The sequence below is a fragment of the Saccopteryx bilineata genome, chromosome 7 (assembly GCF_036850765.1).
Source record: "Saccopteryx bilineata isolate mSacBil1 chromosome 7, mSacBil1_pri_phased_curated, whole genome shotgun sequence".
In the NCBI taxonomy this organism is placed as follows: Eukaryota; Metazoa; Chordata; class Mammalia; order Chiroptera; family Emballonuridae; genus Saccopteryx; species Saccopteryx bilineata.
The window spans coordinates 3,526,582-3,551,630 of NC_089496.1; the positions used below are offsets into that span (position 1 = coordinate 3,526,582).

Genomic DNA, 25,049 nt, shown 5'->3' on the forward strand with positions numbered 1-25,049 from the left:
CTCGGTCTTTCCTGGATACCAGCGCTTAATGAAAGGAGTAGGGGGGGGGGGGGGTGCTGATCTCTGTCGCTCAACTCTGTGCCTGATCTTTTAAGGCTAGTAACAGTGGACCGGACCGGGTTTTACTATTGGAACACAGATACTCTTTTTGAGGTTTATAATTGTTAGGACAACCTTTGCCCAGTTTCTTTCGCAGGAGGACCTTAGAGACTTTATGGTATAGAATAAACACGTTCTAAGTCACGTCTGAGCGCGGGCTCCAACGTCACAGGCTGCTTTACAGGGTGCCCTGTCCGGAAAAACATCTTTCCGCGTGGCCGGAGCTACATTTAATTCCCGCTGCTGACAGCCTGCGGGCGGCAAGGATGTCCTTCTGCCTCTGGGGAGGTCTTGCGTGTGCAGAGGGAGGGGGCGGAGGGCTGGGGGAGGAGATCGGAAAGGGAGAGGTAATCCCCGGTGTTTCGAACATCCCGTTTTTAGAAAGACTGAGTCTCTCCCGGAACAGCTGCTGCGGTCGCACCACAAACTTAAAAGCAGTCCTCCCGCTCGGAGCGTGCTTTTCCTCGCCACCCTCGCCTCCCCAGAGCTCCAGCTGGTGCCTGGGTCTACGCCGGTCCGGCCGGGCGCTCGGGGGCCAGCAGCGCCCCCTGCCTCTCGGCCTCGCCTCTGCGGCCGCAGTCTCCGCGCTCCGCCAGGGCCGCCGGCGGCTCCGCGGCTCAGCCAGGGCTGCCGCTCCACGGAGCTCGCGCCCGCTCGGGTCGCCGCCTCGCAAGCCTACAGCCTGCGTCCCCTCCCTCTCTCCCTGAAGGGGCATCAGGCCAAGAGACAGCGCAGGAAGCGTCCGCGGCAGGTAGGGCTGGTTTCGGGTCACCTGCTACTCCAGTGGGAGGGCGCGCTAGGGACCGCGGTGGTAAGTGGGGGTGACTGTATTGGGGGGTAACTGTACTGGGGGCTGGTCGTGGGCCCGAAGTGAGGGTGCAGAACGCCGGGGAGATGAGGAACTGTCTTGAGACAGAAAAGCGCTCAGAGCCGACCGGGAGTGGGCGCGTGCGGCAACGCGCGGCGAATCAGTGCACTGTCGGGCGGCGGGCTTCTGCGCCCGGCTCCGGGGCCAGCGTGGCGGCCGGCGCAGTCCTCTCTCCCCGCTGCCGCTGCCGGAGGCAGTCGCGTCAGCCAGAGCCGTCTCCAGCCGCCAGCATAGCGCAAACTTTTCCTCCCAAGACGCGCCCAGAAACTTCGCGCCTTCTTCCTGGCTTCCTCGCCCCCTCCCCGGCCAAGGCGGTTGGGATCGCGTTTGAGCCGCCTCGGTTGAGCTTCCTGGCTGCAGGTTCATTTGGATACACATTAGTGGGGACTCGACCCAGGGCATCTGCGGGCCAGCTCACTCCTTTTCCCATTGAGCTGGGGGAGGGGGCGGGAGAGCGAGGTGAATGTTTTGTTGTGGTGCTTTTGGGGAGGGATGGACGACACCTTTTTCTTTGCGGGGAAATCGCGTAGCACTGTCGGTTGGAAACGTGCATCCTTCTGGACCTGGAGGGGAAAGTTGGAGTAAGAGCTCTGCCACGAGGCTGGCTATTTGGGTGGCTCAAAGGCAGTTTTGCTGGGGTGGGGGGTGGGGGTTAGCCCAGGGTAACCCTCGGCTAGGCTCGCTCGTGATGGCTCTGGATTTGATTCCGGCTGGGAACGTAACCCAGTGAATTGTCCCCTCTCTCTGGAGTATTCTCACCCATCCTCGACGCGCCCGGAGTTGACGCCTTAATAGGCTGCTCTTGCAGAGCCGGGCGGTTTTCAACACTGGCCGATTCTCCTTCATTTTTTACTTCTATTCAACCTCGTGTGCTGAATTACTCTTCTTCGGTCCTGGCGCTCGGAGGGGACTTGACAGGAGGAGGAGACACCGCGCTTTCGCCCGCAGGCTGGAATCGAGGGGACTTGACCGGAGCGGCACGCCCAACAGCCGGGCCGCCGAGGTCCCGAATTCAGTGTTACAGGGATCTAAGTTGAATGGACAAACTTTCACCATTTAGTCCCGAGTGAAGCGTAAATAAAAGCAAGTAAATAAAAGCAAGTGCCCCTATGAGGACTCCTCTTTCTGCATCAAACCCCTCCCATTCCCCCTTAACTACTCAGTAATGTTTGCGCAATCAAAAGAAGAGATCAGGATGAAGGGAGGGATTTAAAGTCTACAGTTTAGCAGGAAAGGGTTCTCCAGATGAGAGAGAGAGAGAGAGAGAGAGAGAGAGAGAGAGAGAGAGTGTTTGAGGGGGTTGTGGGACAGGCAGAGGAGATAGGACCCCTCCTGGGTCGGCACAGCTATTGTGTAACCGTGACAACCGCCAGGGCTGGAGCGGTCACAGCCTTCCGGGTTCTGCACGTGGAAAGAAAAATGTGAAGGGTGGGGAAGGGAGAAAGCCACATGTCATCACTCCAGTGATGCCTTGCTTCTCCCGCTGCACCAAGGCCAGACGGCGAGGAGGAAGAGTAGCAAGGGTCAGGTTTGGAAGTGAGCAGCCCCAAGCGGGAATTGCTGTAACTCTGTCCAGCCTTGGAATCGCTGAGGCTCGTTGCAGCAGTTAAAGCTGGCCCGAGGAGCCATCGCTGACAGACTACAGAGTGATGGTCCCTCTCAGGGAGATGGGAAAAGACCTTGGTCCTTGGAAGAGAAAGGCCAGGAAATACCGGAAGGTGATGTGAAAAGAGATAAGAATAGGGTCAAGAGTTAGCTGAGAGACAACAACAACGGTTCTGATCTGGACTGGCAACATTTCAAATGGAATTTGCCCATTTATAAAATGGAAAATTAGTGGAGAAGGATAGGGACGTTTATCAAACGCTGCATACCAGGTGCTTTTTACATTATCATGATTATTCCTTCCAATTCTACACAAAATGTCATTATTTTTGTTTTAAGATGCAAATAAGCAGATAAACAGGGTTAGAAATGGGTGGTGTTCCCATTTTTGCTTTTTGAACCTTAAAGAATCATAACTCTTAAAGATGCTGTTGAAGGTTAGAGGAATAGACCGAGCAGTTATTCTCATTTTAGAGATAAGAATAATGAGATGTAAAGGCATTAACTGATGTGTCCAAATATAAGCTAGTAAGGGGCTGAGCTGAGTCAGGAACTATTTTACCTGGATGTAGGTCACCTTCCAGAGACTTCAGGCATCTTTCCATGACCTCACATAAAGGAAGGGCCTTTCTAAGATCAGTTTGCCTTGTATCTGTATAATGTAATTGACAAGCAAAGAATATACAAGTAGTAGAATTAAATGGAATCTGTGGTTGAGGATGTGTGGAGGCCAAATCAAGTCTGTAAGCAGAGAATCATATGTTCATGATATTAATAATATATATTTATATTTATCCTTATCTTATTGTAGCTTATATGATTTATTAGTAGCTTTAATAATGTTTGTAAAGTTTATACAGTATTTTTAAAAATATATTTTGTCAAATAGTAACCCCATGTCCATGCTGAGAAAATTTCCTGAGATTAATGAAGTTTTTTCTTAGTCTACTTACTGCCTTTATGAGCTAAAAGCCTAATAAAATCTTCATGTTTCAGCACCACTAGCTCACCTTTGTTAAGAGTCTGTTGCCAGTTCACTTAGGGGAACAATGATTTGAGTTTTGTTACCTTCCTACTGACTTTCTGCGAGGGAGGCTAAGGAAAATGTCTGGCAATACACAGTGTTTTGGAATTATCAGGAAACTAAATTAACACGGCAGAAACTAAAAGTAAAAGGTAGAGAAATAATTATGTGGCTTTACCTTTGCCTTCTTGCAGAATTGCCTTTATAGGTGTGTCTTAATTAATTTGTTTTAAAATTTTGCATAGGAAACATGCGAAGATGAACTGAATTTCTATTCTATTTCTATGTGTGTGCAGGGGAAGGTCTGGTAAGGGTGGGAGTGGATTTTTTTTTGGTGGCAGGGAAGGTCTAGAATATAAACAATTACAAAGGCAGAGGACATGTAGTGTTTCCAGTGACAGGCTAGCAAATCAACTATATGGTTGAACTTGAGCTGAATTATTGTGAATACTTTTCCTTTCCAAATCTAGAAAATATATTGTTTGGTGTTGGAGTTAAAATAAGATAGGAAATTTCATGGTGCCTATTTTTTATCCTTCCTACTATATTTTTACTCCATTGCATGGTCGTTTGTTAACTATCTAAATGTTTATCATAGACCTTAATGTGTCTCTGAAGATGTCTCCTGGAATTGGCAGGTATCTATTTCTGTGGGCTGGTGTTTGTTTACTGCTTATACAAAGTTCCTGGGTTGTTACCCACATTTTTATGAAACAGTTGGAATATCAAACTTCTTAGTCTCAGGGAGAAAACATTCCGGTTGGTACTGGTTTAACGAATATTAATATATCTTCAGATTATTTGTTATAGCTTTGTTATTTTAGGAAAAACAAATGTGACTCTGAATTTTACTATTCTGTGTGGGAATTATGTTTTGATGACATGTTCCTTGGGAAGCATTCCTGTCAATTAATAAATGATTTATGTCATAAATAAGAGTAACCATAGCTCTATTTTAAAAGATATTATTCTTTTCATAGTTACCTAGAGCTATATAGATAACCCAAGTAAAGTAATAAGTATTTTGACATTCAATAACATATTCCTTGAAAGGGAAAAGAGATATTCACATTTGTAAATAAATAGTACAACAATAATGATTGATCATGGACAAAACTTGTTAATCACTTTCCTTTTTACTTCAAAAACTTGGTTAAAAGATACTACCTTACTCTAGGAAACCTTATCCAAAATCCTTTTTTATCTTTATATTTTCATTACGCCTTTCAATGTAATATTTTATTTAAATTTTTTTTAAACAAATTTTTATTAATGGTAATGGGATGACATTAATAAATCAGGGTACATATATTCAAAGAAAACATGTCTAGGTTATCTTGTCATTAAATTATGTTGCATACCCCTCACCCAAAGTCAGATTGTCCTCCGCCACCCTCTATCTAGTTCTCTGTGCCCCTCCTCCTCCCCCTAACTCTCTCCCTCCCTCCCTCCCATGTCCTCCCTCCCCCCACCCCTGGTAACCACCACACTCTTGTCCATGTCTCTTAGTCTCGTTTTTATGTTCCACCAATGTATGGAATCATATAGTTCTTGTTTTTTTCTGATTTACTTATTTCACTCCGTATAATGTTATCAAGTTCCCACCATTTTGCTGTAAATGATCTGATGTCATCGTTTCTTATGGCTGAGTAGTATTCCATAGTGTATATGTGCCACATCTTCTTTATCCAGTCTTCTATTGAAGGGATTTTTGGTTGTTTCCATGTCTTGGCCACTGTGAACAGTGCTGCAATGAACATGGGGCTACATGTGTCTTCACGTATCAATGTTTCTGAGGTTTTGGGGTATATACCCAGTAGAGGGATTGCTGGGTCATAAGGTAGTTCTATTTGCAGTTTTTTTGAGGAACCACCATACTTTCCTCCATAATGGTTGTACTACTTTACAGTCCCACCAACAGTGAATGAGGGTTCCTTTTTCTCCACAGCCTCTCCAACATTTGCTATTACCCATCTTGTTGATAATAGCTAATCTAACAAGGGTGAGGTGGTATCTCATTGTAGTTTTGATTTGCATTTCTCTAATAACTAATGAAGATGAGCATCTTTTCATATATCTGTTGGCCATTTGTATCTCTTCCTGGGAGAAGTGTCTGTTCATATCCTCTAATTTTCTAAGCAGTTAATAGAATGATTTTGAATCTATTGCTTATAGAAAATAAGATTAAAGATCTTTGGTTTTATACTTTACTTTCTGTGAGATTTTAGGAAGGAGAGATTTTTCTTCTATTTGAATTTTACCCTTTCATAGAAAAAAGTGGTACAATGCTGAGTATTTTATCATAATGCACAAAATATAGGAGTGGTATAATGCACATGAAATAAGGTATATAAGAATACTTAGTAAACAGTTACATGCTATAAAAAGTACCCAGTTGACAAAGGAAAATATATATCACCTATGTCCATGTTAGTTGACCTTAACTAAGTAATAATGCCAACCCAAATAATAATTAAAAGGAAGGATATAGCTAAATCAAAATTCCTCATAAATAAGAAACAGACTGATAGGCAATAAAACATATTATTAATTATTTTGAAATTTAAATTATAATGAGATACTTAAATTATTAGGCATGTATAAATATAAATGATTAAAACATATAAATAGTTAAGTGCTTCAAAAAGCTGGAATATATAATGAAGTATACTGTTCATACTTAGATTTGAAATGATTTTACTGACTTTCAATCTATATCAATATTTGATCATTTATCTTCATGCTAATGATACTTAATAATATCTAATAGTCATGAATCAGGATATTATTAACGAGCTTGCTTATCTTCCACTGGTAAAATTTAGACATTTTGCTCATTATTTTTCAAAATTCAATAAGCTACAAGTAATACCTCTCCATAAAAATTTGTAAAATAAACCAAGAATTAAATGAGTAAAAGTTTGGTGAAAAGTCTGTATCTTTCTGAATCTGAATCTATCGTCCCTTTAAAGACGTGGTGTCACTGCTTCAGAAATTAGAACTTACTTTCTATCCCTGTTTTTTCTATAGGGCATTTGATATAACTTCAACATGTTATGTTTTTAAAATTCGTAGTTAACAGTGTGCTCTATTAGTGAGTTTTACTAGGAGATCTCAGGAAAAATTGAAACACTTGCTATATTTTTCTAATTAAATAGAATTAAACATCATTAAGTAGGATTGTTACTACTGAGAACAAAATCAATGAAATAAGCAAAAAAGTGTAAATTATTGAGCATCTTAAGAGAAATATAGTACTATTGCTTTCATGGAAAATAAAATGTTATATGTATGTGAAGGTGACATTATTAATCTACCATCAGATCAATATTCAATTTTTTTTCTTATATTATTCATTAATTTACTAGGGCTTGTACTTAGCCAATATCTTGCATGTCTTAAACAGCTTTAAAGGATTATGATGTTGTCATTATTCCAGAAATGAGCCTATTATAACCCACCCCTAATAATGGAGATATATTTATGATCAGTGTGTATGAACTACAGTGTGTCCATAAAGTCATGGTGCACTTTTGACCAGTCACAGGAAAGCAACAAAAGACGATAGAAATGTGAAATCTGCACCAAGTAAAAGAAAACCTCTCCCAGTTTCATACCTATTCTGTGCAGTTCGATGTGGGCTCACGCACAGATTTTTTAGGGCTCCTTAGGTAGCTATCCCGTATAGCCTCTATAGACTCTTCACTGACTGATGGCCTACCAGAACGGGGTTTCTCCACCAAACTGCCGGTTTCCTTCAACTGCTTATCCCACCGAGTAATGTTACTCCTATGTGGTGGCGCTTCATTATGAACACGCCGATATTCACGTTGTACTTTGGTCACGAATTTGAATTTAGTGAGCCACAGAACACACTGAACTTTCCTCTGTACCGTCCACATCTGGACTGGCATGGCTGTGGGCTGCTCCGCTGTATACACGTTGTTACATCATCATCTGCACAGGCGCACAAGCCACATCATCCTACAGAAACTGGGAAGGTTTTCCTTTTATTTGGTGCAGATTTCACATTTCTATCATCTTTTGTTGCTTTCCTGTGACTGGTCGAAAGTGCACCATGACTTTACGGACACACTGTATTTAAAAACGAGATACAGAAAAAAGTACCCTCTTAATTTGTTTTAATAGGCTAATGAAACCTTTTTTTTCACATATTATATTGACAGCTGGACCCATGCCTAATAATAGTAATAATCTCAAATTCAGTCTAAATAGTCTGGTTTTCTTTGATGAGATGTGTAAACTCAGTGTTAGGTTTTTATTTCCCATTTTTGTTTTTTATCTTTATTGTAAAGACCAGTTCATACATGTGAAATTCAGGCATTCTTGGATTTTGGTATTAGTTGTTGCTTTTAGATAAATAGTTGGTCTTCATATTGGAAGTGATTCTTCTGTGAAAGGAAAAAGTGTTTCCTGAGGTGAAAAAAATGCTATTCTTAGTTGGATAAACACTTTCAATTTTGAAATATAACACTTAATTTGAAAAATAAGTATTTGGAATACTCAGAATTATCAGCTTACTTATAATAATAAATACTGGATCAATAGAATTTGATACTAATTTGAGTTTTCTTATTGAAATGGAGTGTATTTTTTGTAGGTCTTTTATTTCTTTAGTAATGATTTTCATTATTAATATAATTCATAATCATCACTGAAAAATTAAAAAATGCAGATAAGTATTTAGTAGACAAGTGTTAATAAAAAAACTTATCCATAAATCTACTACATACAAAGACAAATATTAATTTTTAATTAAACATGGAATAATTTTTTAAATGAACTTTATATGTGACACCTAGTACCTGGATCTCTGTTTCTAATACCAAACCAGGGATCTCTGGAGAAATGGCCAATTCTAAGATTGAGGCAGTAACTATAGAAGGTGGGCCTGGCTTATTTTGTAGTGCCAAAAAATTAAGTGCTCAAACCTCTCTTTCTTGCTTTCTCTCTCTCTCTCTCTCTCTCTCTCACACACACACACACACACAGACCATAATCACACACAATAATAGAGGTATGTCAAGAGATACAGGTTCTAATTGAAAGAACTCCCTGGCCATGCTGAAATGATTTGAACAAAAAATAAAGTAGTATTGATTATGACCCAAAGTATAAAATAAATATTCATTAAGTCATGATAATATAAATAAATGATTGAATATATAAATGACTGGTCAGAAGAGACAAATCTCTCATGCAATACATTTTAAAATAATATGTAGCTATTCTGTCCTCAAGGAAGAGGAGAATAACTTTCTACTTCTGATGTGTGAGATGAGCATGGTCACTTTCTCCAGCAAGTACAGAGTGAAGAGAGGAAAAAGAGTCATTTACAGTGAATAAGCCTGGGAAACAGTATCTTAGCCAAATAGATGGTCAAGGTCAATGTCAGCAGTCGTAAAGCATGTTGATAATGTGAGCCCTTGATATGATGGGATGAAAACAACGCTTTACCTTGGCGACCTTTATATAAAAACCCATAACCTCAATAACTAAGAGAAAAACATCAGATATTCCAATAGACGGGCAGTCTACAAAATACATACTTGACCATAACTCTTCAGACCTCTCAAGATCATCCAAACCAAGGAAAGTCTGAGTTGCCATCAAAGGTAAGAGGAAGACAAAAAAACAAACAAACAACTGAATGTAATGTGGTATCCGGGATTAGGATCCATGAAAGGAAAGTAACATTAGAGAAACACTAAGGAAATCAGAATAAACTATGTATTGTAGTTAATAATATATAATATTGGTTCACGAATGTAACAAGTGTCCGTACTAATATAGGATGTATAAATAATGGGAGAAACTTGATGCAGATTATAGGGAGCTGTCTGTACTATCTTCCAAATGTTTTTTATAAATCTAAAACTGTTCTGAAAAAGAAAGTGTATTTAAAATATTAGATTACAAAACATGTAGACTAATCATGGTGAAAAGTTATTTAAAAGGTGAAAATGTCTCTGGTCAGCAAGATTAATGTCATTCAATTAAATGCTTACTTTATTCACCTAGTTCAAGGTGCTACCATTCTGCCTATTTTTTTTAACTATTGATGCTGAATATAATAGAACTTATCATAACAACTTATACTTTTAATGAACTGGTCACATAATTACTTATTTTTCTAAATAAAATGTATTATTAAAATTTTCCAGGTCATCATCATTATAGGTTCTTGTGCAAAGAAAGCTAAGTTTTAGTAATGTCTTATAAATCAATCTTAAATGTTAAAAGAGAAGGCAAACTTTTTCCCTACCTCTTTTTTTGCTATTTTATTGATATTGACAAGATCTATCATCAGTGCCAGATATCTTCAGGTCTAGATGATGATTATGCTTCCAAAACTCTTGCCAAAATGGCTCGATGACTATTTATTCTTTTTCTGCCTCTTTGAATCTCAAGGAATCTTCTACATTAAATATGCTAAAGATTATTTCTTATTAAATATTATATGTATAACACATATATCGTTATTTTGAAAATTAAAAGTACACATAGGAGGCCTTGGCCGGTTGGCTCAGCGGTAGAGCGTCGGCCTAGCGTGCGGAGGACCCGGGTTTGATTCCCGGCCAGGGCACACAGGAGAAGCGCCCATTTGCTTCTCCACCCCTCTGCCGTGCTTTCCCTCTCTGTCTCTCTCTTCCTCTCCCCCAGCCAAGGCTCCATTGGAGCAAAGATGGCCCCGGCGCTTGGGATGGCTCTGTGGCCTCTGCCCCAGGCGCTAGAGTGGCTCTGGTCGCAACATGGCGACGCCCAGGATGGGCAGAGCATCGCCCCCTGGTGGGCAGAGCGTCGCCCCTGGTGGGCGTGCCGGGTGGATCCCGGTCGGGCGCATGCGGGAGTCTGTCTGACTGTCTCTCCCTGTTTCCAGCTTCAGGAAAAAAAAAAAAAAAAGTACACATAGGAGTCCTCTCCCACCCCCCAAATTTCTAGAAGCTGAGACTAATGTGTGTTCCAGCCAATGCAGGGTGGGCAGGAGTAGGGGCTACCATTTCACTTTATACCTATTATACCTATTCTATACGTTTTCTCAAAGCTTTCCCTTACTCCACATAGACTCTTTCTTTCTTTCTGTGTATATGTACATATTTCTATTGAAATCACGTTATCCCTTCTTTTATTTCAGATTGTTTCATACTTTTAAAAAACTTGTTTTACTTTCTGCTCAACTTATGTTTTACTGAGACAATTGTTGAGAAGTTAAGGCATGCTTTTAAAAAATTTCTTTCTGTTTTTAGTTTGTATGAGTCACAGCATAAAAGATTTCAAGGACTCATTTGGGGAAAGTTATGGAACCTGATCCCAGAATGTGTGATGAGAAGTTCTTTTTTCTTTTTCTTTTGGTTATATCCCATGGAATTTTCTAAAACAATAAAAATGTCTGAAAAAAACCTCAAATCTATATGATTATATTCTCTGGACTCTCATCAGAATCTTAGATTCAGGATTTTCATTTTTGTTACACAAAAGAATTTAATAACTTTTTAAAAAAGAGATTGTGCCTATTATAATTTAACTTAATCAAAAAGAGGCATGAAAAAATAGAATATTTTGACCAAGAACATTTTTTTATATTGAGAGAGAGAGAGAGAGAAGGACAGACAGGAAAGGAGAGAGATGAGAAGCATCAACTCATAGTTATGGCACCTTAGTTGTTCATCGATTGCTTTCTCACATGTGCCTTGACCTGGGTTGGGGGAGGCTCCAGCAGAGTGCGTGACTCTTTGCTCAAGCCAGTGACCTTGGGGTCAAGTTACCAACCTCTGGGCTCAAGCCAGTGACCATGGGGCCATGTCTATGATCCCACACTGAAGCCAGCATCCTCTCACTCAAGCTGGTGAGTGTGTGCTCAAGCTGGTAACATTGGGGTTTTGAAACTGAGTCCTCAGCTTCCCAGGCTGACACTCTATTAACTGCGTCACTGCCTGGTCAGGATTGACCAAAAACTTATAAACTGTATTCCTAGCTTGCATAACAGTGATAAGTGCAATTTATACTTTTGCATTTTTTTTACTTTCTGTCAATACATTTTTATTTCCTGCTGATACATTTTCAAGTAATTTTAGGCTACTAAACCTTTATTATATGCGGCTAAAGTGTCTGTTTGTCGCTGATAGCTTATTGGTTTCTTGCGTAACTGTACTAGCCAATGAGGTGAAGTTGCTACGGCTGAACACAAATTGAGCGGGTCAGGGGGAAGATGAACATTTGTTTGCATTGGCAATCATCTGCTTTTGAAACAATTGAAGGCTGAACGCAAATTGAGCGTGTCAGGGGGAAGGTGAACATTTGTTTGCATTGGCAATCATGTTTTACATAAAAACTACGTCTTAACGTAATTTCTTTTAAGAATGCCTCCTAGAAAATACAGCACTGAAGAGGAGAGAAAAGGAGCCAAAGCTGCACAAAAATGGCTTTCTCGACCAAAAGAAACCACTGAGCAGAGAAAGACAAGGCTTGCTTCAGTCGCAGAGCAAATGCGTCTTTCTCGGCAAAATGAGACTGATGAGCATAGAGAAACAAGGCTTGCCTCAGATGCAAGACAAAAAAGCCTGTCTCGACAAAATGAGTCCCTTGAACAAAGGCAGGAGAGAAATGCAAAAAAATGACAGAGTAATGCTGACCGAAATGCAAAAAGGATTAAAACAGTTTCAAACGGAGAAACTTTAATTTTTGAGCGGGAAACCCCATGGGACACTAAGCAAAGGGGCGTCTCGCCGCCTGCCCTGGGTAATTCAGTTTGAATTAGCAGACACCTTTGCACAAATCATTTTAATTACAATTTATAATATCTAGAACAGCGGTCATTTCATATGACCGCCGGGCTTTCTAGTTTATAATTATAACTAGAGTGCTGTTTTTTAAAATGTCTTTGTTAATAAAAATAAATCATTTTGGATCATCAATTTTGAGGTTTAACTTTACATATTAGAAGACAAATTATTTAAATAGTAGTGCAGTTGTATATGTATTAATTTAATCCTTGACACATATTCTGAATCAAAATTCACTTTTGAAGACAGAAGACATTCACTACTGTCTTCTGTTTTATATTTTTATATTATAATCTAGTTAGTGCGTTATAAGTTGCTCCTGAGCCAACTGGTATAGTAGACAGACTATACTGTCTGCAAAAGTATTTGCATAACAGAGTTGTATAAGATGAGTTATCTGTAATTTTAAAATGGGAAGTTAATACATACCAAGATTATCATATCAACTTTTGAAGTTAAGACTTTTATCATCTGTGAAGTAGCTGTTCAAAAGCATTTCTACTGTATATACAATGACAGAATACCAGTTGCCTTTCACTGGCTAGATTCACATTGCACAGAGCCACAGGGATTGTTGTTTTAGACTATATTGTGATGAGATTTGGCAGAGAGTGTTCATTGTGCAGGTTTTAAAAAGGGCAAGTTTTTGGCAGAATTACTTGCATAGAGAAAGAATGCAATGCTTATACATGTGCACTCAATAAAACCTTCAGAAAGCTTGGGCTAGGATCCTACGGATATCTCACTCCAGCCTGCCCCGCCTCTGGATGATGATTGTTTAGAACCTTCTTTTGTTGTGTCTCTATCACATAGGCCTCTTCATATTCCAGGAAATGATACTTTTGATTCATATTTCAAAAGCTATTACAGTCTAGTGATCCAGTCGTTTCATATCCTGTGCCCTCCCCTTGAGGTTTATTAAGAACAGCGATTACAGCAGGTCTGCTCTTTCCTGATGTTTGCCACACAGCCGCCATGGCCATGCCGTCCTTTTTGAATATTTGTAACACTTGGTTGTTTCTGATAATCAGAAATAAAGATTTAGAATTTCTCATTTTTGCTTTACTTACTATATAAAAGCAGTATTGAAAAGTGTTTTTCTTTAACTAGATAAGGTATTAGGATGAGCAAAACAAAAGTCTTATAAATTCCTCAAATCAATATAAAGGACAAATCAGTGTCAGCCACATGAGCCAACAATCTCTATTCTTTCCTCACAGGGCACTGGCTGTGCAGGTTTCTCCTTTCATTTGGAATAATTTTGTCTTTCATTGCCACCACCTTTCCTGGCCCCCAAATGCTGCCCACTCTGCATGCCAATCTCACATCCGTTAACTAAATCTTGCTTCGAAACATATTTTTCACTTAAATTCTATCTACTTGTCCTTAATATATTTTATAGTTTCTAATAACCGTTACTGTCTCTCTTACTTCTAGTATCACAAGACTAAGGTTCTGAAGAATAAGAAGGAAATGGTTGTTACTTCCACATCTTTCTTGATATTCTTGTAGCTGTAGCATATGACCAAGTCTTGTACATGAGTATGCAATCTCTAGTGCTTTAATTGGAATGAAAACATTCAGATTCCATTGCCTTTGTTTCTTCCTCTTTGGCTACTTTGGATATATAATTAACATGGTTTATTTCACACATATATTCCTTTACCATAACGGTTATTTCACACATACTCATATTACTTTTGATACTTTTGTATGTTTAATTCCCTTTTTATCTTTTATTTAATTCAATTCAAGAAGTATTTATAGAGTGCCTGCTACGTTCTGGGCACTGTAAAAGTCACTAATGAAATACATATAAAAAAACATTGTTGCTATCCTGAGGTAGACAATTATAAATGAATTCATTATTGTTGTGGGCCAAGTCAATCACTTTGTTATTAAACCTAATAAACACAAGCTTCTATTTGTGGTCTTGGTGTTTTCTCTCTATAGCCTCCTCCATGACTCCATGATTATGCCATCTTCTTCCCTAGCTCTGCTTATATTTATGCGGAGACAATGCCCAGAGCATTATCTCCAGCCCTGACTTCTCTCTCGGGTCCCATTTATTTTGCCACACCATTACCACACCTGGGGATTAGTCCTCATTGCCCAATCCTCTCTATGGAGGTCTGGCAACTGAAAGTCTCAAGAGTCTTGATTAGTGGAACTTTAAAATGGGGCCTTAAAGTGTGGGAGGGAACATGGTACAATACTTAAGACCAGGGGTCACCAAACTATGGCCCCTGGGCCGCATGCAGCCCCCTGAGGCCATTTATCTGGCCCCCGCCGCACTTCTGCAAGGGGCACCTCTTTCATTGGTGGTCAGTGAGAGGAGCATAGTTCCCATTGAAATACTGGTCAGTTTGTTGATTTAAATTTATTTGTTCTTTATTTTAAATATTGTATTCCCTTTTTTTTTTTTACTTTAAAATAAGCTATGTGCAGTGTGCATAGGGATTTGTTCATAGTTTTTTTTTATAGTCCAGCCCTCCAATGGTCTGAGGGACAGTGAACTGGCCCCCTGTGTAAAAAGTTTGGGTACCCCTGATTAAGACTATGAAAGCAGACAGACAACCCAGGTTCAGATCCTAGCTCTGTCACCTCTGAGCTGTGTGATTCAGACAATTACTTGACTTTTTTACATCTGTTTCTAATCAGAACTGGGGGTTCATGAAAGTCCTAACCTCATAGCGTTATTTTGAGGAATACACGGGTTAATATAGGAGACTCAAATGCTTATTTGATACACAGATACATTGTCTATCATCTTTTCTCTGTCCTTACGCACATTATACATATTGCACATAGATTACATTCTCATGCTATATGTGCACTACTCTATGGCCTTTTTGTTTTTTATACGCCGAGTTCTAGTCACCTCTTTCAAAGAACAGCCCTTGGGTGACCTTTCTTTGTTATATTACTGGATAAGAGAATGACATTTTAGAATTGACTGTTACCAGCTTCTTTTTTTTGCACACAGGTGTGTTTTTAAAGACAAAAATTGGGGGAATACTGCAGAAGACCATGGTGTAAGGATATGAGGAAGAATCTAGGGCAAAGGAATCCTTCAACACTAGTTATCACAGAAGAAACAACTGGTTATAGAGACTAAACATCAAATCATCTAATTCTTGGGTGCCATATCTACTGTACATTACCACTGGCTTCGTACCTCCTTGCTGAGTGCCCCATCTCCAAATAAGCAGCGCAGATTGGCACAGCCACCTTCTCTGCCCCACACTTTCTTGTACTCAATGCATAGATTTTTTTATCCCTCCAACAGGGCCTGCTGTCATTTTGATCTTGTCTCACAGCTTGCTTCCATGGTTGGGTCACTGTCTTGTCTCTATAACTCTCCTGGAATAACCAGATACTGCTTTTGGCACCTCTCATTTAATGCTTCAGTTTCAGAATATTTTATTTTAGTCCCCTTTATAGAAAATATATGGAAACAAGTGACTTAATTCACTATCCACCACTTGCAGATCTGGACATATACCCAGAAACATTCTCCTGTCTTCAGTCTCATGTCCCCGGTCTAGACTTTTTCTAGATGACTTACGAGTGGGGAACTTTTCTTACTGGAGCTCTTTACCTTAGTCAAGATTCCATACTCTTCCTAAAAATGGGGTTTCAGGGCACCTTGCAGAAACCTGCGATACAGAACTTGTGGAATCAGATTGGCTAAAGGAAGCCAAGCCCTTATCTCCCAACCAGGAAATTTGGGAAAGCCCAGAGATCAATGAGTAAGGCCTGCTTCTAGGTGTGAGCAGTCTAATACCAAAGAGCATCTTTGTCCTCTGCTGCCTCACCTGCTTGACAGTCTAGACCAGGGGTCTCAAACTCACAGCCCGTGGGCCGCATGCGGCCCGCTGAACAATTTTGTGCGGCCCGCAGACTAATCCACGAAGTTCAATATATTTTGGATAAAATTAAGTAAGCCTAGGGGCCTACTTGTATTTTTCATTTCTCTAGCATCCTAGCTAGATATTAGCTTAGTTAACAGCAGTTGTGATGTGAACTACAGTTTCTGGTCGTTTTGTGACACTGAGTAAACTGCATGTACGATTGTGCTTGCTCTGATTTTTTTTTGTTTTCAACTGCAGTGAGAAAAGTGTTGCGTAACAGTTGCCTTTTGTAGACCTAGTGGGGCCCGCCGAACGGCTGTGATCTTGCTCTGCGGCCCACATGCTGAGTTGAGTTTGAGACCCCTGGTCTAGACTATAACTAATAGAAGCAGTATGTATGTTAATCAGTAATAATTGAACTTAAAGGTCGCTTTAGCTTCTGAGCAACTAGAAGTGAAACTGAATAATGTTTTAGTTATTTAATGGGAAAATACTTTTCTAATGCTTTTCTTGGTATTGTTGCAAATTAGTCTGTTCCCATAATTGTTACTTTTGCATATGAATATTTATTAATATACCATGTATTAATCATAATTTATAAATTATCTATCTTACATTACATATCTTATACCTATTTTATATTAATAACACTTTATTAAACCTCATTTCTATTTTATGGAAAGTGAAATGTGTTAGAGATGAAATAAGCAAGATTCACTTGAAATATTTTCTCAATAATCATAAAGCTTATTACTCTACAATGTTCATCCTAGGGATAGTAAATATATTCTTATGGTTGCAAATAAATTCAGCAGTAATACTCAGTAAATATCAATCTGCTGACTTCTCTCTTGATCGGATATTAAATAAAGGAGACATTTCTATTACTTTTCTAACTACTTTGCTGCAGTTTTTCAAGTGATTATTTTCAGGTTCATCCTGGGGACCAGCCAGGCTAGTAGTGGGTTTTCTAGGTGCTTACAGGAACACTAAAAAGAGGGTGATCTGGGTCAAAGTATCAGTTCTAGGTCCATAACCCAGGATTGAAGGCAGGTAGGGAAGGTGGAAATATATTGGGGAAGCCATGCAAGTTCTTATTTTGTGCCCCTGTGATTTCGGGGTTGCACCTGACTGCTTCTTGTATACAGCTGTCACACCTTCCTCTTTCTTTTTCTTCCACCAGTTCACCTTGCCCACAGTTTGCTGCTTTTCCTTCCGCAGACTGCCTCACGGATCTATTCATTTTCCTTGTTTCAGTTCTTATTTAAATGGGAAAGACACGTGAATTCTTCACCCTGACCTCTCCCCGGATCGTGGTCACTCCGCCAGTATTTTCTTCAGTAGTCCACACAGTTCATCAAACGTGAGGAAGCAATTGAAGTTCTTATTGTGGGAGTGAAAGGAATTTTCTTCTACCCGTCTAGGTTCTTTTAGCTGGTTCTAATATTGAAATCAATATGAGTCAGAGTAACTGGAGAAAATAAGCAAATTAATTATAGATATGCACATGGGAGCCCCACATACCTGAGAGGTTCAGAGACAGAAAGTTAAAATTAGGTCTATAGCAGTGGTGAGACACATAATTTAACAACCAGTTCTCTGCTCTAATGACCGTTTTAGGTATAAAAAACTGATATACCAAAAAGTAGTTTATTATTTCATGCATTTAATACTTAAATAAGAATAAAAGAGGTACACAAAACCAGATTGTTACAAGTTTTAAATTATTAATGAAAAAATGTTAAATAATACCTGACCAAAACAATAAAACTGTTATTTATATTGTTTCTTTTTTAATATTTTTTAATTCATTTTAGAGAGGAGAGAGAGAAGGAAAGAGAAAGAGAGAGAGAATAGTGGAGAAGCAGGAAGCATCAACTCCCATATATGCCTTGACCAGGCAAACCCAGGGTTTCGAACCAGTGACCTCAGCATTTCCAGGTCAACGCTTAATCCACTGTGCCACCATATGTCAAGCCCCATATATTGTCTCTTGATTGGCATCCTCACTTGCAGTTTTTTTCACTTATGAATAGAATGTTCATTACTATGGGTGCTAGAATATGCTGTTGCAAAGATGAACATTAAAAAAGAGAGAATGTAAATTTGTGATTTACATATGTAAAAACAAGGTAAGAAACTCTATTCAGGACAAACAGTAAGAGCAACATAAATGTTAAACATATATGACAACAAAATAAGGACTCACTATTTTATCTCACAAACTAGATATTTTTTTAAAAAGGCCAGCCACCCACCTTAGAGAGAACCCTGATTACAAGTGCCGTTTTAACAACTGGTTTGCCGAACTGAACAAAAAATTAGGTTTTGGTTCTGCCGAACCACTGAGAACTGGCTAAATCCCACCACTGGTATATATGGCATCCTGAGCAAGAACTGAGGTGAGAGCCTGGGGCTTTGTAGGGGAGGAGGGCAATTCACAGTATGAGAAGAAGATTGGATGTTTAATAATTAGACTTTTGCCCAGCTGTATTGATAGCTTGTGAAATGCTATTTCTGATAATAACTCTTATTATGGGCAAGGCCTTAGATACAAATTTTTTAAAGGAGAGATAAGAATTTGTCTTGAGCTCACAGGATCTGTTACTTCAGCTCAAAAGAATCCACATGCCCAAGTAGCACCTCTTGGGCAGGCTTTCCGAGCTCTTTCATAGTTAGGATCCCGTCTTGTGGTTGTGATTTTGTACACACACATGTTACTAATGTGGTGGAAAGTGAGTGAACTTTGAAGTCGAAATTTGTTGTTTGGGAAAATTTGGTAAGTTATTTAACTCTATCAGCTTTGGTATATCCATACATAAATGACAATTTTGCATACAAAACACATGTGAGTATGAAATGAGAACATGTAAATAATGAATCTCCCCCAGTGCCTGATATCATTGTTATTTAATATTTCAACACCAATAGTTTTATATCTTTTCACCAATATACATTAAGTATGTTCTGCCGGTGGTGAAAACCTTGAAATGCCAGGAGACAGACTTTGGATTACATTCCATAGGCAATTGAGAATGCTTAAAAGTTTTTGAACATAAAATAACTTAAATTTTAGGAAGATGAACCTAGTAATAGTTTTCAAGGAGCCCGATGAAGAGATTCTTCATAGATGTAATAAGGGCTAGACTTACAGGATGGTGATGAGAATTGAATGTGAGGGTGCCAGAGCAATACAAGGTTATTATATCAAACTTCTACTATTTAGGTATGTCTGTATTTCATGACTTTCCTTATTATATTTTCAAAGTATTATTTTTATTGAGGGAACTTTGCACTTAACATGACTTAGAACTGTTTTTATCTTTCTCTCTTAAACCTAGGTGTGTTTACCTTCAAACTTTCTCATTGATTTTATACATTTTGAAAGGAATGCACATTGTTTGCAGAATTCACAAGGAAACAAGTAATATCTTTCCACATATAAGGTCTGAGGTCAGAGTTGATTCCAGCAGGATATAGAATACCTCATGAATTTTTTTCCTGTTAAAGGAGGTTAAATATTTTGGATTATTAATGTAATTTTTAGAGACAGAGGATGTGGAGTGCGCACAGCCGGCAACTTCCAGGCAGGCATCATGGGAAGCCAGTGACATCTTAACTACTTAGTTTGTGAAATAAAATAGTAAGTCCTTATTTTGTTGTCATATATGTTTAACATTTATGTTGCTCCTGCTGTTTATCCTGAATAGAGTTTCTTACCTTTTCTTAAAATCTTTTAGTATCCTGTCTATTTTGTACATGCTAATTCAATCCTCACCTTTATAAAGATAACAATTCACAAAACATAAATAAAATCAGTAACTATTTTCACTGTCACACACACATTTTATAAACAAATATTTTAATTTAAAAATATTTTATATGAATACAGTTTATATGTATATATTTCCCTAACAAACTATCACCTCCTTAAGGTAGAGACATTTGTCTATATCTCGAATGTATTTTTCTTGACACTTATGATAACAGCCAATCATTGTTGATTTGTAATTGCAAGTGTAAATAAATCAAAATAGAGGTGTGAGAGTCAAAAATATAAGATAAAATCTTGAGTCATATGCAACATTAACAAAATACTTTGTTAATGAACTAGATACTTAAGCTATTTTTTTTTAAATTTTAGTTAGAATCAGGAAGTCTTGGAATTATGTTTTCTCTCTCAATTAAAAACATCAAAAGTCTTGAGATAGCAGTAATTATTTAATGAAAATATTACCTTGCCAGGATAAGCTCTTTTATAGCAGCATTCTATACCGTTAACAAGGTTTGAAAATGTCTCAATTACTCTATTTTTCCTCCTTACTATCGGTTCATTTTGACTCTAGGTTATCTTCATTCAAAAGAATGGTAAGAACAAAAAATATCTTTGACAGTAGCAGACAACCTGCTAGTATTCAGAACATAGTATTCTTAAAGTTCAATTTTACAGTCTAATTATATTAAATTTCTGCATCTCCAATACAGAATTTTGGAATTTCCCCAACATGGTATATTTTGTTAAAACTTTTAACAAAACTAGCAAGAGTTTTTGTTTGTTTTGTTTAATTCCTGACTTGAAAATAATCAGGGTGTAAGTCTCATGACTTTTTGGTCTCAGGATGTCTATTTGAAAATACTTGTAATTAAGGAATAATAAATAGTAAAATAACTTTTGTCTAGTTTGTCTTGTGGACTTACGATATTTCAGAATAAAAGGAAACCTAAAAGAATGTTTAGTTCAATTTGTTTTTATTTTACAGAGGTGATTGATGATGAAGTAATGTGAATTCTCTCTCCTCTCCTTCTTAATCCCTCCCTGTTATTTCTCTCCTCCCTCTCTCATTTACTTCCTTCCTTAAACATGAAAGACATCTATATTCTAAGATGGGTGCTGACTGTTTGGACGGCAATGGCCCCACATTTAAGTAATTCATGATCCGTGTCTATAAGACACTACTTGCCCTATAGTGTGTCTTGTAATGTGTTCTGAGGCACACAACTGAATAATCACAAAGCTGAGATTATAACTAAAGTCTCTTCACTCCTAGAAGGACAAACATCCTATTTCTTATTGATGTGGACCTCATCAAGAAAGATTCATTTGATGTGATCCCCGAGAAAGAATTTATCTGCTGATATGAATTTGCCATGGTTAACCAAGGGCCCAATTTATATAAATAATAAGGGCCTAGTGGCCATTTGCTGAAAGGGGCTTCTTACATAGTTTATATACCAGGAAGAAACTCAGACTGAACTCTGAGCTTCCTACACTGTGACCTGCTTGTTTCTGCTGTCTGGGTCAAATACTACAGGGAAGCCCTGTTTCCCTTTCTCTACGGATTGAGACCTTCCCCATCCAATCAGAACTGCACAGTTTGGATGCCTAATTTACATAAAACTGACCTAATGGATAATCTGGGGAGGGTAGCTTTTGCTATTTCTTTAAATGCTGGCGTCCGCTTTGTCTCTATGGATCACAGTTTAGGTTGCTGCATGAGTCTATGTCTCCCAAGCTTCAGTTCCTTTCTGCTCAGAGATTCTTCTATTTTTATTATACTCTGTAATTAATTTTAGTTTGCCCTGAAGTCAACAGATGATTTAGAGAATAAATCTAATGTATTCTATTGGAATTTTTGACACACCCAGGTAAGGTGACAACTACTAGTGACATAATGATGACTATTTCTGAGAGAACAAATTAATTTTTTATCTGATAACCAAAGACTCTATTCTGATTATGATCACCAAAGCTGTAGAGCTGCCACTGATATGGTCTTTTAGCTACTTTTATTATAGAAAAAGAGTACATTTATAAATGTATACCTTTATTAATACTGTATAATATTTTACCTATGTGTCTGCATATACATACTCTCACATTTGCATATATCTGAAGGAGAACAGTATGTGCTCCCAAAATATACCCCTTTGGCATAGGGATTATCTTGACTTTGTTATTTTTAAGAAACAACGCAGACAGGGGAAGCTCTGAAAACCTCATAGATGTTACCTTTTTGTGTAAAAAAAAAAAAAAATTATATTTACAAGGAAAATTTCTATTGGTAAGGGTGTCTTCCTCTCTGTACCCAGAAGAGGGGGATGACCAAATCTCTAGAAACTCTTACCAGTGGAGAAGGCAATTGCTTTAAATTTGCATAACAATCATACCTTTGTTTACTGTGCTTTTCCTGATAGATTCCCATAACTGAGTCTCACTGGACTCCACATCTTCCTTTGTCTTTAGCTAAAGGTAATTAAATGATGGCTTGGGCTATTTGGTGATTTACTCAGTTTTCCTGAGTCTCTCCTATGTATACAGGAGGTATGCATATTGTAAACTTCTGGGGTTTTTTTCTCCTATTAATCTTATTTTTAAATTATTATTAAAGGTGTTCTCAGCCAAGAACCTAGAAGAATAAAGGTAAAATTACTTTTCCTCCTTTGAAATCTAAGTATATTTGTACGTATATGTCTTTCATGCAACATTTTAATCCTTTATTATGTCTACTGGGTCATTATATATACTTTATGTCTACTATATATCATTATATATACTTTATATTATAGTTTTATATATGTGTTTATATATATATATAGTAAGATTAACATATTAGTTAAAAGACATTAGGTGATTATAAAATATTGGAAACATTGAATAAATTAATAAAAACTTATTAAGAAAGAGTCAATATTGGGACAAAAAGAGAAACCCTACAGTCTTGAGTAAAGTACTGTATTTCTCCATGTATAAAATGCACCCCCTTTTTAAAAATTTGGGGTCTAAAAACTGGGTGCATCTTATACAATGGTTGTAGATTTTTTTACTTGCATTTCCCATTTTTCCACGCTTATTTTTTCTCTCATTGTTGAAGACAGTGATTCATCAGACAGCTGAGGACAAGCTAATGGATGGGAGTTTTGACAGTGGTGAAGAGTTGTATGAATTTTATGATGAATAAATCTTGAGTTCAGTGACTTTATGTAATACATTTTTTTTCAAATTTCTGGCCCCCAAATTAATGTGCAGCTTATATATGGGAACATCTTATACATGGGAAATATAGTAGTTTTTATATTAACAGTAAATAACAGAAATGCACATTCAGAATCAAACTCTCCGCTCCCAGTTGTAACATTCACCCCTGAAATTGCCTGTTTCCTGGTCTGTGCCCTCAGTTATAACATAAGCTCTGAAATGGCTGGAATATGTCTATCTTAATCACCATGTTATGTCTATGGTGCTAAGTACATGGTAGATGCTCAATAATAAGTATTAAATGAATGAATGATTCCTGACTAGAATGATATGCCTGTGAAGTGTCCTCTGTAATGCTCTGACTGGTTTAGGATATTCAGGAAGAGTCTTCCAGATAGTCTAGAAACTGTGGAATCTTTGATTTGCTTTTTCTTCCTTATTTGAGTTTATCTTCTGACTTACATTGTTATCTGTCAGTTTTAGGATAACTTTATCATTCAGTAAACCCAAACCAGAGACAGATTGAAGGCAACTTGCCCTCATGCACATTCTATAATTCATTTTTAAAGAGATGCTTTTGGTAGTAACTCAGCAACTTTAAAATTAAAAAAATGGTAATAAATCATATTAAAATATTGATAATAATTGTTGAATAGTATTTGCTGTTAATCATTCCTTGTGTAGTTTATTCTGTGTAGTTTGTAGAAAGGATGAAGCTCTCTTGGAATTGGTGTCTAACTGCACCTTTCCTCCCTCAAAATGTTAAGCAATGGATAGGTAGGTGTATGACCAGTACTTACTACCATCATCACCATTCTCATACAGGTTCTCATTGGATTCCAGCAGATGGTAAAGAAACAATGGAGCCAAAAAATGGTGGGCCATTCCTTTATTCAAGTCTCATACCAGCCAACAAGCAAACACACAGGGAAACACTTCCCTTTCACTCAGAATTCACAAGGCTACTGACACATTCTACGGTTCCACAACCAGGAGAATCTTCTTCAGTTTCCTCTAGAATCAAAGGCCTCACCAGTCCCAAAGCCCATCACCTCTGGTTCCTCAGCTTCTCCTTCAGCACTCTGCCTTCTCTCTGCTCTCTCTGCACAAGCTCTGCTCAACATGGCTTCTTTCTCCTCCAGAAAACATTAGCAAGACAATGGCCCTTCCCAAGCAGGTAGGTAATTTGCAATTCCACAGATCACATACCTGGCATTGCCCAGTGCCATTTTTAACAATAAAAGTGACAAACTAAAATAATACAGATTTTACAAACACATTTGCCCAACAGCAGGTTATGTGGGCAGAGATGGGTCCTTTTCCATGTTTTTAAATAAAATACAAACAAAAAATGCTGGTTCAAAACGTTGTCAAACCATTCAACTATAGTGTGGATTTCAATCCAAAATAAATATCCACATGAAAAACATTCATGTTAGCAGAATACAATGTGGCTTTTGGTTTGTTTATTGTTCTTTGTTTGTAGGAGGTGTCAATTTATCTAAAATGTTGCCACTTTCCATTTATCATCTGGGTGTGAACAAAAAAGAGAGATAACCTCTTTTTACACAATATCATGCCTTCTTGATGCAGTCACTTTTAATAATAGAAACCAAAAGAAATGTTTCCAAAGTATTTATCATAATTCTACCAGGAAGCAGATGTGCAGTCTTATTTTTATCTTAATCATGTATTTATCTATTGCATTACATCTTTCAGTTGTGGATATTTTCCTGTAGAGGGAAATTCCATTCTTCCTGGAATAATAATAATTCTCCAAGTTTGATATGTATTTTTAAAGTGGTGAATTGATATAAAA

At 38.0% G+C, this 25,049-nt stretch overlaps 1 protein-coding gene across 2 annotated transcripts in view; it reads left to right on the top strand.

Moving 5' to 3' along the window:
• Window positions 1–462: 462 nt before the first annotated feature.
• The window catches only part of SEMA3D (semaphorin 3D), a 238,833-nt gene continuing 214,246 nt past the window's right edge, over window positions 463–25,049 (top strand). The window contains exons 1-2 of one of the 2 annotated variants that reach the window (XM_066239284.1): window positions 463–850; window positions 24,056–24,407. The gene's annotated coding sequence lies outside the window, so the exon portion shown is untranslated. The remainder of the gene's footprint in view (window positions 851–24,055; window positions 24,408–25,049) is intronic. The other variant, XM_066239283.1, reaches the window with a different exon arrangement.